We start from the raw sequence: 14,058 nt of genomic DNA on the forward strand, positions 1-14,058 counted from the left end.
GAATCTACCACTCAGGCACACACACACACACACACACACACACACACACACACACACACACACACACACATTTTTGTGAAAGTTCCATTTCTTTTCTTAATTTTTTATTAAATTATTTTATTTACATTCCAAAAGTTATACCCTTCTTGATCCCGCCTCCCCTTCCCATCTCAGAGGGGTGCTTCCTTCCCTCACCCCAATTCCCACCTCACCCCACCAGCATCCCTCTTCCCTAGGGCATCAATTTCCAGAGAATTAAATACAATGCCAGACAAGGCCATTCTCTTCTACCTCTGTGCAGGGGAGAGGGGTATGTTAGGGGGATTAGGGGGGTACAAACCAGCCTGGGTATGCTCCTTGGTTTTTGGCTTATTCTTTGGAAGTTCTGAGAAAGTAAACTAAACTGGGTTAAGTATCTGGGAAAGTAAAAGTGAACTAAATGGACTGGTTGACATTGTTGTTCTTCCTACGGGGTTGCTATCCTCTTCAGCACCTTACTCTCACTCTTCTATATTGGTCCCCAACCTCAATCCATGGTTAGCTGAAAGCTTCTGCATTTGTCTCAATCAGTTGCTAGTAGAACCTTTCAGAGGACAGCCATACTATGCTCCTCTTTGCACACACAATATGGCCCAAGTAACAGTGTCAGGATTTGGTGTTCATGCATAGGATCAATTCCAAGTTGGGCTGGTCACTGGATGGCCTTTCAGTCTCTGCTCCATTTTTGTCCCTGGATTTCCTTTAGACAGGAACAATTCTGGGTCATAAATCTTGAGATGGGTAGGTAGCCCACTGCCTCAAGTGAAGGCCAGGTCAATCTACGGAAGATGGTCTCTTTAGATTCACTTCCCCACTATTAGGTATTTTGGCTAAGGTCATCTTCATTGAGTCCTGGTAGTCTCTCACAGGTAGTCTCAGGGACCATCTAGAGGTTCCTCCTATCCTCTAACCCCTATGACTGCATACTTCAATTCATTCTCCTGACCCTCTGGGTATCTCTCTTGTCTTTTCCCATACTTGATCTTGCCCTTTCCCCCTTCCCCTTCCCCTTCCCCTTCCCCTCTCCCACCCAGTTTCCTCCTTCCCTCTGCCTTCCATGATTATTTCCTTCCCCTTCAAAGAGGGTTTCAGATATTCACACTTAAGCTTTCCTTCCTGTTAAGCTTCCTACTGTCTATGAGTTGTATCATGGGTATTCTGAACTTTTGGCCTAATATCTACTTATCAGTGAGTACATACCATGTATGTCCTTTTGGGTCTGTGTTACCTCCCTCAGGATGATATTTTCAAGTTCCATCCATTTGTTTGCAAAATACATGGTCTTCTCATTTTTAACGGTTGAATAATATTCCATTGTGTAAATGAATTACATTTTCTGTTTCCATCCTTTGGTTGAGGGACATCTGGATTGTTTCCAGATTTGGCCTATTAAAATAAGGCTGTTATGAACATAGTGTAGCAGATGTCCTTGTGGTATGGTGGAGCATCTTTTGGGTATATTTCCAACAGTAGTAGAGCTTGGTCTTCAGGTAGAGCTATTTCCCATTTTCTGAGGAATGTCCAGATTGATTTCCAGAGTGACTGTACCAGTTTGCATTCCCTCCAGCAATGGAGGAGTGTTCTTTCTCCATATCCTTGTCAGCATGTACTATTGATTAAGTTTCTGATATTAGCCATTCTGATTGGTGTAAGGTAGAATCTCAGTGTCATTTTGATTTTCATTTCTGTGACGATTAATGATGTTGAACACTACTTCTTAAAATTTATTTATTCCATATATTTGAGTATACTGTCACTGTCTTCAGACACACCAGAAGAGGGCATCAGATTCTCATTACAGATGGTTTGAGCCACCACATGGTTGCCAGGAATTGGACTCAGGAACCGCTGAGTCATCTCTCCAGCTTCTGAACATTTCTTTAAATGCTTCTCAGTCATTTGAGATTCCTCTGTTAAGAATTTTCTGTTTAAGCCAGGGAAAGATCAGGAATTCAAGGCCCATATCTAAACATAGTAAAAGCAATATACAGCAAGCCAGTAGCTAACATCAAAATAAATGGAGAGAAACTTGAAGCAATCCCACTAAAATCAGGGACTAGAGAAGGATGCCCATTCTCTCCCTACTTATTCAATATAGTACTCGAAGTTCTAGTCAGAGCAATCAGACAACAAAAGGAGGTCAAGGGGATACAGATCGGAAAAGAAGAAGTCAAAATATCACTATTTGCAGATGATATGATAGTGACCCCAAAAGTTCCACCAGAGAACTATTTAACCTGATAAACAACTTCAGCAAAGTGTCGAGGTATAAAATTAACTCAAACAAATTAGTAGCCTTCCTCTACTCAAAGGATAAACAGGCTGAGAATGAAATTAAGGAAATGACACCCTTCATAATAGTCCCAAATAATATAAAATATCTTGGTGTGACTTTAACCAAGCAAGTGAAAGACCTGTATGACAAGAACTTCAAGGCTCTGAAGAATGAAATAGAGGAAGATCTCAGGAGATGGAAAGATCTTCCATGCTCATGGATTGGCAGGATTAATATAGTAAAGATGGCCATTTTGCCAAAAGCAATCTACAGATTCAGTGCAATCCCCATCAAAATTCCTACTCAATTTTTTTACAGAGATAGAAAGAGCAATTTGGAAATTCATTTGGAATAACAAAAAAACCAGGATAGCAAAGACTATACTAAACAATAAAAGAACTTCTGGGGGAATCACGATCCCTGACTTCAAGTAGTATTACAGAGAAATAGTCATAAAAACTGTATGGTATCGGTACAGAGACAGGCAGATAGATCAGTGGAACAGAATTGAAGACCCCGAAATAAACCCACACACCTATGGTCACTTGATCTTTGACAAAGGAACTAAAGCTATCCAATGGAAGAAAGATAGCATTTTCAGCAAATGGTGCTGGTTCAACTGGAGGTCAGCATGTAGAAAAAAGCAAATTGATCCATTCTTATCACCCTGTACAGGGCTTAAGTCCATGTGGATCAAGGACCTCCACATCAAACCAGATACACTCAAACTAATAGAAGAAAAAGTGGGGAAGAGTCTTGAACACATGGGCACTGGGGGAAATTTCCTGAGCAAAAAATACCAATGGCTTAGGCTCTAAGATCAAGAGTCAACAAATGGGACGTCTAAAAACTGCAAAGCTTCTGGCAAAGGCACTGTCATTAGGACAAAATGGCAACCAACAGATTGAGAAAAGATCTTTACCAATCCTACATCTAATAGAGGGTTAATATCCAAAATATACAAAGAACTCAAGAAGTTAGACTCCAGAGAGACAATAACCCTATTAAAATGGGGTACACAGCTAAACAAAACATTCACAGCTGAGTATTATTGAATGGCCAAAACGCACCTAAAGAAATGTTCAACATACTTAGTCATCAGGGAAATGCAAATCAAAACAATCCTGAGATTCTACCCCACACCAGTCAGAATGGCTAAGATACAAAAACTCAGATGACAGCAATGCTGGCGAGGATGTGGAGAAAGAGGAACACTCCTCCATTGTTGGTGGGATTGCAAACTGGTACAACCACTCTGGAAATCAGTCTGGAGGTTCCTCAGAAAATTGGACATTCTACTACCTGAGGACCCAGCTATACCTCTCCTGGGCATATAACCAAAAGATGCTCCAACATATAACAAAGACACATGCTCCACTATGTTCATAGTAGCCTTATTTATAATAGCCAGAAGCTGGAAAGAACACAGATTACCTTCAACAGAGGAACTGATTCAAAAAATGTGGTACATCTGCACAATGGTGTACTAATCAGCTATCAAAAACAATGACTTCAGGAAATTCATAGGCAAATGGAATGAACTAGAAAAAAATCATCCTGAGGGAGGTAACTCAAATCTCAGAAAAACACACTTGGTACACACTCATTGATAAGTGGATATTAGCCAAAAAGCTCAAATTACCCAAGATGCAATCCACAGACCACAGGAAGCTCAAGAAGGATGACCAAAATGCAAATGTTCCCACTCCTTCTTAAAAGGGAAAAAAATATCCATAGGAGGGGATATGGAAGCAAAGTTTAGAGCAAAGACTTAAGGAATGACGATTCAGAGCCTTACCCACATGTGGCCCATATATATACAGCCACCAAAACTAGGTAAGATTGATGAAGCTAAAAAATGCATGCAGAAAGGGACTGGATATAGATTTCTCCTGAGAGACACATCCAGAGTATGTCCAATACAGAGGTAAATGCTAGCAGCAAACCACCAAACTGAGAACAGGACCCCCTTGGGGGGAATTAGAGGAAGTATTAAAAGAGTTGAAGGAGCTTGCAACCCCATATGAAAAGCAATGCCAACCAACCAGAGTTTGCAAGGACTAAACCACTACCGAAAGACTATACATAAACTGACCCAGGGCTCCAACTGCATATGTAGCAGAAAATAGCCTAGTTGGAGCACCAGTGGAATGGGAAACCCTTGGCCCTGCCAAGGTTGGACCCCCAGTGCAGGGTAATATGGGTTGGGGGGAGGAAGGGGAATATATAGGGGCAATACCCGTATGGGGGAGTAGAAGGGGAGGGAATGGGGGCTTTTGGACAGGAAACCAGGAAGGGGAATAACATTTGAAATGTAAGTAAAGAAATATATCTAATAAAAAATTAAAAAAAAAGAATTCTCTGTTTAGATCTGTATCCCATTTTTAATAGTGCTATTTGATTTTTCTGGAGTTTAACTTCTTGGGTTCTTTGTATATTTTGGATATTAGACCTCTATTTAATCTACAGTTACTGAAGATCTTTTCCCAACTGTAGGATGCCATTTTGTCTTATAGACAGTGCCCTTTGCCTTAAAGAAGCTTTCCAGTTTCATGAGAACCCATTTGTCAACTGTTGATCTTAGAGCCTCAGCCATTGGTATAGTATTCCGAAAATTTTTTCCTGTGCCAAAGTTTTTAAGGCTCTTCCCCACTTTCTCTTTTATTAAACTCAGTATATCTGATTTAGTCTGGAGGTCCTTGATCCACTTGGACTTGAGCTTTGAACAAGGAGTAAATATGGATTAATTTGCATTCTTCTCCATGCAGGTCACCAGTTAGACCAGCACCATTTATTGAAGATGCTATCCTTTTTCCATTGTATATATATTTTTTGCTTCTTTGTCAAAGATCAAATGTCCATAGGTATGTGGGTTGATTTCTGGGTCTTCAATTCCCTTCCGCTGATTGACCTGTCTGACTGTGTACCAATATCATGCAGTCTTTATTTTTTAATCACTATTACTGTGTAATATAGCTTGAGGTCAGGAATGGTGATTCCCACGAGATGTTCTTTTATTGTTGGGAATTGTTTTCGATATCCTGAGTTTTTTGTTTTTCCATATGAAATTGAGACTTCTTTCCATGTCTGTGAAGATTTTTGTTGGCTTTTGATGGTGATTGCATTGCATTGAATCTGTAGAATCCTTTTGATATGATGACCATTTTTCCTATGTTAATCCTACAAATCCGTGAGCATGGGAGATTTTTCCATCTTCTGAGGTTTTCTTTTATTTCTTTCTTCAGAGACTTGAAGTTCTTGCCATACAGATCTTTCACTTGCTTGGTTAGAGTAACATCAAGATATTATATAATATTTGTGACTATTGTGAAAGGTATTGTTTTCCTATTTTCATTCTCAGCCCATTTATCATTTGTATAGAGGAAGGCTACTGATTTGTTTGAGTTAATTTTATATCCAGCCATTTTGCTGAAGCTGTTTTTCCTCTGTAGAATTTTTGTGGCCACTTAAATATACTATGATACCATCCACAATTAGTGATTCCTTGACTTCTTCCTTTCTAATTTGCATCCCCCTGATTTCCTTTCTGTTGTCTTACTGCTCTAGCTAGAAGTTCACTATATTGATTAGAGGGAGAGTGGGCAGTCTTTTCTTGTCCCTGATTTTAGAGGGATTACTTTAAGTTTTTCTCCATTTAATTTGATTTTGGCTGTTGGCTTGCTGTACATTGCTTTTATTATTTTTAGGTATGGTTTTGAATTCCTAATATTTCCAACATTCTTCAAGAGTTCCATTTCTTGCCCTAAAAGGTACACATTTGCTCAAGTTTAGTTTACTTTGCTCTGTTTCCTGAAATTCCTCAAATAATGTGTATGACTGTTTTCAGATCTTATTAATTTTCTGTCAGAAGCCTTGAATGCAAATAATTCATAGCAGGTGCAATAATCTAAACTTAAATTGTTAGGAACTATCAGAATTTCTTCACCTATATGGGAATAGCATTCTTTTCACTACTATTTAAATTTTACTTTTAAGAAGAATTAGCAAGTTGGAGTTAGTATTTTCAGGTATTATTTGTGAGCCTGATTTGGTGTGTTAAAAATGTTATTTCCATTATTCAGAAAATTCCTATGAGAAATATTGTTTCAATCTTATAGATGGGAGAAACCCCTATCCAGCATAATAAATTTAAGTGTTGCCAAATGTCAAAATCACGATACATTTATCTTAAAATACAGACTGGCTTTTATAGATGAATCTAAAGTTGAGTAGTGTTTCATTCTCTAATACAGGTGATCCAATGAGTTGGGATGATGCAATGGGCTTCATAAGCAGAACAGGCTAGAGAGCACAAACCAGGAATACAAAGCCAACTGGTCACTTCAGAGCTACTCTCCTAGCAGGCTTACAACAGAGCATATTCCTTATTCTGTGGCTAAAACTAGCTAATTGGGGGTTGGATGCTTTCAGTTTGGTGGTGTCCAGCTTTAGCAGGGAGCCTCCATTTTTGTCTCGTTTGTAGCAGAAGCTCAGTTCAATACCATGCATGCCCTCGATACATTTTAATATTGTGAACAGAAATCAAACCCAGGCGCTTGACACTACAAACACGGCTCATTCACTGTCCTAGCACATGCTTCCTTTGTTACAAATGGAGCAAGACATAGAGTTGTGCTTTCTCTGTTAGCACCGAGCCAGTGTGAGAAGCTGCACCTGACTTTCCCCTGATTATCTCCTGGTTCTGAGCGGAATTTTAAAAGGTCCATTATTTGTCCTCTTGTAGATTGTTTTTGCAAGTCTAACCTCATTTGGGAGCTTTAGGATCTTAACAGTATTCTTTAGTGTTCATGTTACTTTTTATAATTATCCTTGGTGTGCTATTGCTTTCTCCCAAGGTTTCTGTCACTTTCAATTAGCCAAGCAATTCCTCCTTGTTGGTCAGAGTCAAGTTCCCCAGGTGCTGTGCCAGTATGCTAAAATCATAAGAAAAGCAAGTATAAAACTTCACTTAAAAAAATTAGCCCAAGGAAACTTTTAAAGGAGTCCAGTTATTTGAATGTTCTTCTCTGAATATGGATGGCATGGCTATAGATATTGAAAGTTCACATATGCTGTATGGTACTTAATCAATAATAAATTATTTTATGAATAGCATATGGCAGTAAATGTCGGCAACCAATTTCAAAGCTCGTGCATAGAATCTTGTGTATGCGCCTTGAGCTGTCTTTTGTCTGTACAGGATGTTGGTTACTCTAACATTTCTCAACCCACAAGCTCACCAGAGGAAGTATTTTTTTCTAATAAACTGAATGCATTTGCATATCACTTTTTGATTATAATCTTAAGACAGAAAGTAGGTTTTTCGAGGATGATCTTTTTAAGTAAAACATATGTCAGAAAGTCTACAAGTTGAGATAATAAAGCAGGCTTTAATCAAGATGAGAAAAATGTTACCATCTCACTTTCTGCAGTTTTATTTGCATGAGGGATGAAACTCAGCATCTGACACACTAACCAAGTCATTCTTTCTAATGCACACCTACAGTCCCATGTCTGCCATGTATCTATGTTGGGGATCAAACACAGGGTCTCAAGACTGCTTTTACTGACACACACCTGCAGTCTCATGTCTGCTAAGGTTTTTAAATTATGTTGAGTTCACACCAGGATCTCATCCATGCTAACCAATGCTCTTCCAATGACCCAGATCTGGACTCCTATGTCTGCTGACTTCTAAGTCTAATCTAATTTCAATTAGTGGACACAGACAATAGATCAATGTTGCGAGTGTAATGGTGACATTTTTGCTTATAAAAGATAGATATTTTTCTGTCACATAATCATAGTTATGTGTCTCAAGATATAACTGGAAGTTATTCCAAAACATTACAATTAGACCCTCCATTAATGCAGTCATTTAAAAGTATATGTGTACATTTAATGTTTATATTGCTGTATCACAAACAGTTGATACGATTTATTATGTTTTATGTACTTAAAAGCATCATTCTAAAGAGAGCTCTATAGTTCACCCAAATCATGTGGGGGAGAGAGCTGAACTCCCAGAAGTGTGGACAATCCTGAGACCTCAGGGAAGATCACCACTTCTGTCCACTTCTGCTCACATTTCTGGCCCAAGAAGAAACTGCATAGTGTCTCTAGATACAGGAATATAGGAGCAGTCGGCAGCAGGAACCTGCTGATTTCTGGCTGCGCCTGGAACTGAATTGAACTGGTCCACAGGTCCCTGCTCCCAAATTCCTTGGGGGAGAGAGCTGGAGACCCAGAAGTGCAGACGTTCTTGAGAATTCAGAGGAGAGAACTACTTTCTGCCCACATTCTTGACCCAAGAGGAAATCACCTAGTGCCATCTGTGTCTGGGCACAGAGACCTAGGAACAGTCAGAGGTAAGACCCTTAGGTTTTGCCTGCACCAAGAATTGAAAGCCAGTTACCAGGAGCACCTACACACCTGAAAGAAGAGGTAAGATCAACTCTTCTGCACCAAGCAACTCACCTGGAAGCTTTAGGTCACATAAACCCAGGGGCAGCTCTCTGTTCCCAGATCCAGCTGAAAGAAAACAGGTCTAGAGGAGTGCTGACACACAGGCCTACAGGAGGGTCAAGTCACTGTCAGAGACAGCAATATAAGTTAACACCAGAGAAAACCTGATGGTGAGAGGCAAGCTCAGGAACCTAAGCAACAGAAACCAAGTCTACTTGGCATCAGCAGAGCCCAGTTCTCCCACCAAAGCAAATATTGGATATCCAAACACATCGGAAAAGCAAGATTTGGATATAAAACAATATTTTATAATGATGGTAGAGGACTTTAAGAAGGACATAAATAAATCCCTTAAAGAAAAACAGGGCAACACAAGGAAACAAGTAGAAAACCCTTAAAGAGGAGATACAAACATCCCTTAAAGAATTACAATAAAACACAACCAAACAGGTAAGGAATTGAACAAAATCATCCAGGATTTTAAAATGGAAATAAAAACAGTAAAGGAAGAAGAAAGGGAGACAACCCTGGAGATAGAAAGCCTAGAGAAGAGATCAGGAGTCATAGACACAAGCATCACCAACAGAATACCAATCCTACAAAAGATTTTGTAGAAATCCAATCCTACAAAAGATAATAGACAGAAAACTACACCACAAGGAGGGAAACTACACTCTAGAAAAAAAGAAGAAACAAATCTCCCTGAAATGAAACCGAAAGAAGAGAGACACACAAATGTAATTCCACCTCTAACAACAAAAATAACAGGAAGCAACAATCACTATTCCTTAACATCTCCTAACATGAATGGATTCAATTCCCCAATATAAACATATAGACTAACAGACTGAATACATTAAAAGGACCCAGCATTTTGTTGCATACAGGAAACACACCTCAGACGCAAAGACAGACACTACCTCAGAGTAAAAGGCTGGAAATCAACTTTCCAAGCAAATGATCCCAAGAAACAAGCTGCAGTAGCCATTCTAATATCAAATAAAATCGACTTTCAACCAAAAGTTATCAAAACAGATAAGGAAGGACACTTCATATTCATCAAAGGAAAAATCCACCAAGATGGACTCTCAATCCTTAATGTCTATGCCCTAAATGCAAGGGCACCAACATTCATAAACGAAACCTTCCAAAACCTCAAAACACACATTGCACCTCACATGATGATAACAGGAGATTTCATCACCCCACTCTCATCAATGGTCAGATCATCAAAATGGAAATTGAACAGAGACATAGAGAAACTAACAAGTTATGAACCAAATGTATTTAACACACATTTATAGAACATTGCATCCTAAAACAAAAGAATACACCTTCTTCCCAGCACCTCCTGATACCTTCTCCAAAATTGACCATATAATCTGTCACAAAACAGGCCTCAAGAGATACAAGAAGATAAAAATAATCCCATGCATCCTATCAGACCAGCATGGATAAGACTAGTCTTCAGTAACAACAGTAACAACAGAAAGCCAACCAATACATGGAAGTTGAACAATGCCCTACTCAATGATAATTTGGTTAGGGAAGAAATAAAGAAATTAAAGACTTCTTAGACTTGAATGAAAATGAAGATACAACATACCTTAACTTATGGGATGGAATGAAAGCTGTGCTAAGAGGAAAACTCATAGCTCTGAGTGCCTGTAAAAAGAACAGGAGAGAGCATATGTCAGCAGCTTGACAGCACACCTAAATGCTCTAGAACAAAAATAAATAATCACAAGAGGGGTAGAAGGCAGGAAAAAATCAAACTCAGGGCCAAAATCAACTGAGTGGAAATGAAAAGGACCATACAAAGAATCAACAAAACCAGGAGCTGGTTCTTTGAGATAATCAACAAGATAGATAAACCCTTAGCCAGACTAACCAGAGGGCACAGAGACAGTATCCACATTAACAAAATCAGAAATGAAAAGGGAGACCTAACAACAGAATCTGACGACATTCAAAAAACCATTAGATCATACTACAGAAGCCTATATTCAACAAAACTGGAAAATCTGGTGAAATGATCAATTTTCTAGACAAATACCAGGTACCAAAGTTAAATCAGGATCAGATACACCATCTAAACAACTACATACCTCCTAAAGAAATAGAAGCAGTTATTAGAAAACTCGCAATGGAAAAAGAGCCCAGCACCAGATGGGTTTAGTACAGAATTCTATCACCTTCAGAGAAGACCTCATATCAATACTGTCCAAACTATTCCACAAAATAGAAACAAAAGGAACATTACCCAATTCCTTCTATGAAGTCACAATTATGCTTATACCTAAACCACACAAAGACCCAACAAAGAAAGAGAACTTCAGAACAATTTTGCTTATGAATAATGATGTAAAACTACTCAATAAAATTCTTGCAAACTGAATCCAAGAACACATCAAAACGATCATCCATCATCATGAAGTAGGCTTCATCCCAGAGATGCACAGGTGGTTCAATATATGAAAATCCATCAATGTAATCCACTATATAAACAAACTTAAAGAAAAAAGCCACATGATCATTTCATTAGATGCGGAGAAAGCATTTGGCAAAATTCAACACCCCTTCAAGTTAAAAGTCTTGGAAAGATCAAGAATTCAAGGTCCATATCTAAATATAGTAAAAGCCATATACAGCAAACCAGTAGCTAACATTAAACTAAATGGAGAAAAACTTGAAGCAATCCCACTAAAATCAGGGACTAGACAAGGCTTCCCACTCTCTCCCTACTTATTCAATATAGTACTAGAAGTCCTAGCCAGAGCAATCAGACAATGAAAGGAGCTCAAAGGGATAAAATTGGAAAGGAAGAAGCCAAAATATCACTATTTGCAGATGATATGATAGTATATTTAAGCGATCGCAAAAGTTCCACCAGAGAACACTATTAAGCCAGATAAACAACTTCAGCAAAGTGGCTGGGTATAAAAGTAACTCAAACAAATCAGTAGCCTTCCTCTACTCAAGGATAAACAGGCTGAGAAAGAAATTAGGGAAATGACACCCTTCCCAATAGTCACAAAAAGACATAAAATATCTTGGTATGATTCTACCCAAGCAAGTGAAAGATTTGTATGACAAGAACTTCAACTCTTGTCAAGAAAGAAATTGAAGAAGAGCTCAGAAGTTGGAAAAGTCTCCCATGCTCATGGATTGGCAGGATTAATATAGTAAAAATAGCTATTTACCAAAAGCAGTCTACAGATTCAATGCAATCCCTATCAAAATTCCAACTCAATTCTTCATAGAGTTAGAAAGAGCACTTTGAAAATTCATTTGGAATAACAAAAAACATAAGATAGTGAAAACTATCCTCAACAATAAAAGGACTTCTGGGGGAAATCACCATTCCTGACCTCAAGCGGAATTACAGAGCAGTAGTCATAAAAACTGAATGGTATTTGTACAGAGACAGGCAGGTAGATCTGTGGAATAGAATTGAAGACCCAGAAATGAACCCACACACCTATGGTCACTTGATCCTTGACAAAGGAGCTAAAACCACCCAATGGAAAAAAGATAGTATTTTCAACAAATGTTGCTGGAGGTTCAACTGGAAGTCAGCATGTAGAAGAATGCAAATCTATCCATTCTTATTGCCCTGTACAGGGCTTAAGTCCATGTGGATCAAGGACCTCCACATCAAACTAGATATACTCAAACTAATAGAAAACAGAGTGGGGAAGAGTCCAGAACACATGGGCACTGGGGAAAATTTCCTGAACACAATACCAATGGCTTATGCTCTCAAGTCAAGAATTGGCAAATGGGACCCCATAAAACTGCAAAGCTTCTGTAAGGCATTAGGACAAAAGGGCAATCAACAGATTGTAAAAAGATTTTTACCAATCCTACATCTAATAGAGGGTTAATATCCAAAATATACAAGAACTCAGAAGTTAAACTCCAGAAAGCCAAAAAACCCTATTAAAATGGGAAACAGATCTAAACAAAGAATATTCAGTTGATGAATACTGAATGGCTGAGAATTATCTAAAGAAATATTCAACATCCTTAGTCATTGAGGACATGCAAATCAAAACAACCCTGAGATTCTACCTCATACCAGTGAGAATGGCTAAGATCAAAAACTCAGGTGACAGCATGTGCTGGTGAGGATGTGGAGAAAGAGGAACACTCCTCCATTGTTGATGGGATTGCAAACTCATACAACCCACTCTGGAAATCAGTCTGGAGGTTCCTCAGAAAATTGGACATTGCACTACCTGAGGATCCAGCTATACCTCTCTTGGGCATATACCCAAAAGATGCTCCAACATAAAACCAAGACACGTGCTCCACTATGTTCATAGCAGCCTTATTTCTAATAGCCAGAAGCTGGAATAAACCCAGATGCCCTTCAACAGAGGAATGGATATAGAAAATGTGGTACATCTACACAATGGAGTACTACTCAGCTATCAAAAACAATGACTTTATGAAATTCATAGGCAAATGGTTGGAACTAGAAAATATCATTGATAAGTGGATATTAGCTCAAAACTCAAATTACCCAAAATCCAATTCACAGACCACATGAAGCTCAAGAAGAGCGATTACCAAAGTGCAGGTGTTTCATTCCTTGTTGAAAGGGGAAACAAAAATATTCATAGGAGGGGATATGGAGGCAAAGTTTGGATCAGGAACTGAAGGACCTGCCATTCAGAGCCCACCCCACATGGTAAATATATATATAATAGATTATATTTTATTTTATTTATATTTATATTATATTATATTTATAATATATAATATAATATAAATATAAATAAAAATAAATAAAATATTATATATATATATATATATATTGCCACCCAAACTGGATAAGAGTCATGAAGCTAAGAAGTGCAGGCTGACAGGAGCTAGATACAGATGTATCCTGAGAGGCACAGCCAGATACTGAACTGAGAATGGCATCCACTTTGGAGGAATTAGAGAACAGACTGAAAGAGCTGAAGGGGCTTGCAATCCCATAATAACAACAATACCAACCAACCAGAGCTCCCAGGGACTAAACCATTACCCAAAGACTATGCATGAACTGACACATGGCTCCAGCTTCATATGTAGTAGAGGATGGCCATGTTGGGCACCGATGGAAGGAGAAGCCCTTGGTCCTGCCAAGGCTGGACCCCCCCAGTGTAGGGTAATGTTGGGGGGCAGATAGGAAGGGGGATGGATTGTGAGGGGAACACCCTTATAGAAGTAGGGGAGGGGGATGGGAGAGAGGGCTTATATCCAGGAAACTGGGAAAGGGAATAACA

General features: G+C 38.8%; 1 long non-coding RNA gene across 14 annotated transcripts in view; it reads right to left on the reverse strand.

Moving 5' to 3' along the window:
* The window catches only part of LOC147995966 (uncharacterized), a 145,207-nt gene that overhangs the window by 126,673 nt on the left and 4,476 nt on the right, over positions 1 to 14,058 (reverse strand). For 4 of the 14 annotated variants that reach the window (XR_015673746.1, XR_015673747.1, XR_015673716.1 and 1 more), the window contains exon 2: positions 10,386 to 10,444. This is a non-coding gene — a long non-coding RNA (uncharacterized LOC147995966). Of the gene's footprint in view, positions 1 to 87; positions 819 to 1,091; positions 2,005 to 10,385; positions 10,445 to 14,058 lie in introns of those variants that run through there. The other 10 variants (XR_015673705.1, XR_015673697.1, XR_015673742.1 and 7 more) reach the window with 6 other exon arrangements.

This window comes from Rattus norvegicus, chromosome 2 (assembly GCF_021556685.1).
Source record: "Rattus norvegicus strain SHRSP/BbbUtx chromosome 2, alternate assembly SHRSP_T2T, whole genome shotgun sequence".
NCBI classification, from domain to species: Eukaryota; Metazoa; Chordata; class Mammalia; order Rodentia; family Muridae; genus Rattus; species Rattus norvegicus.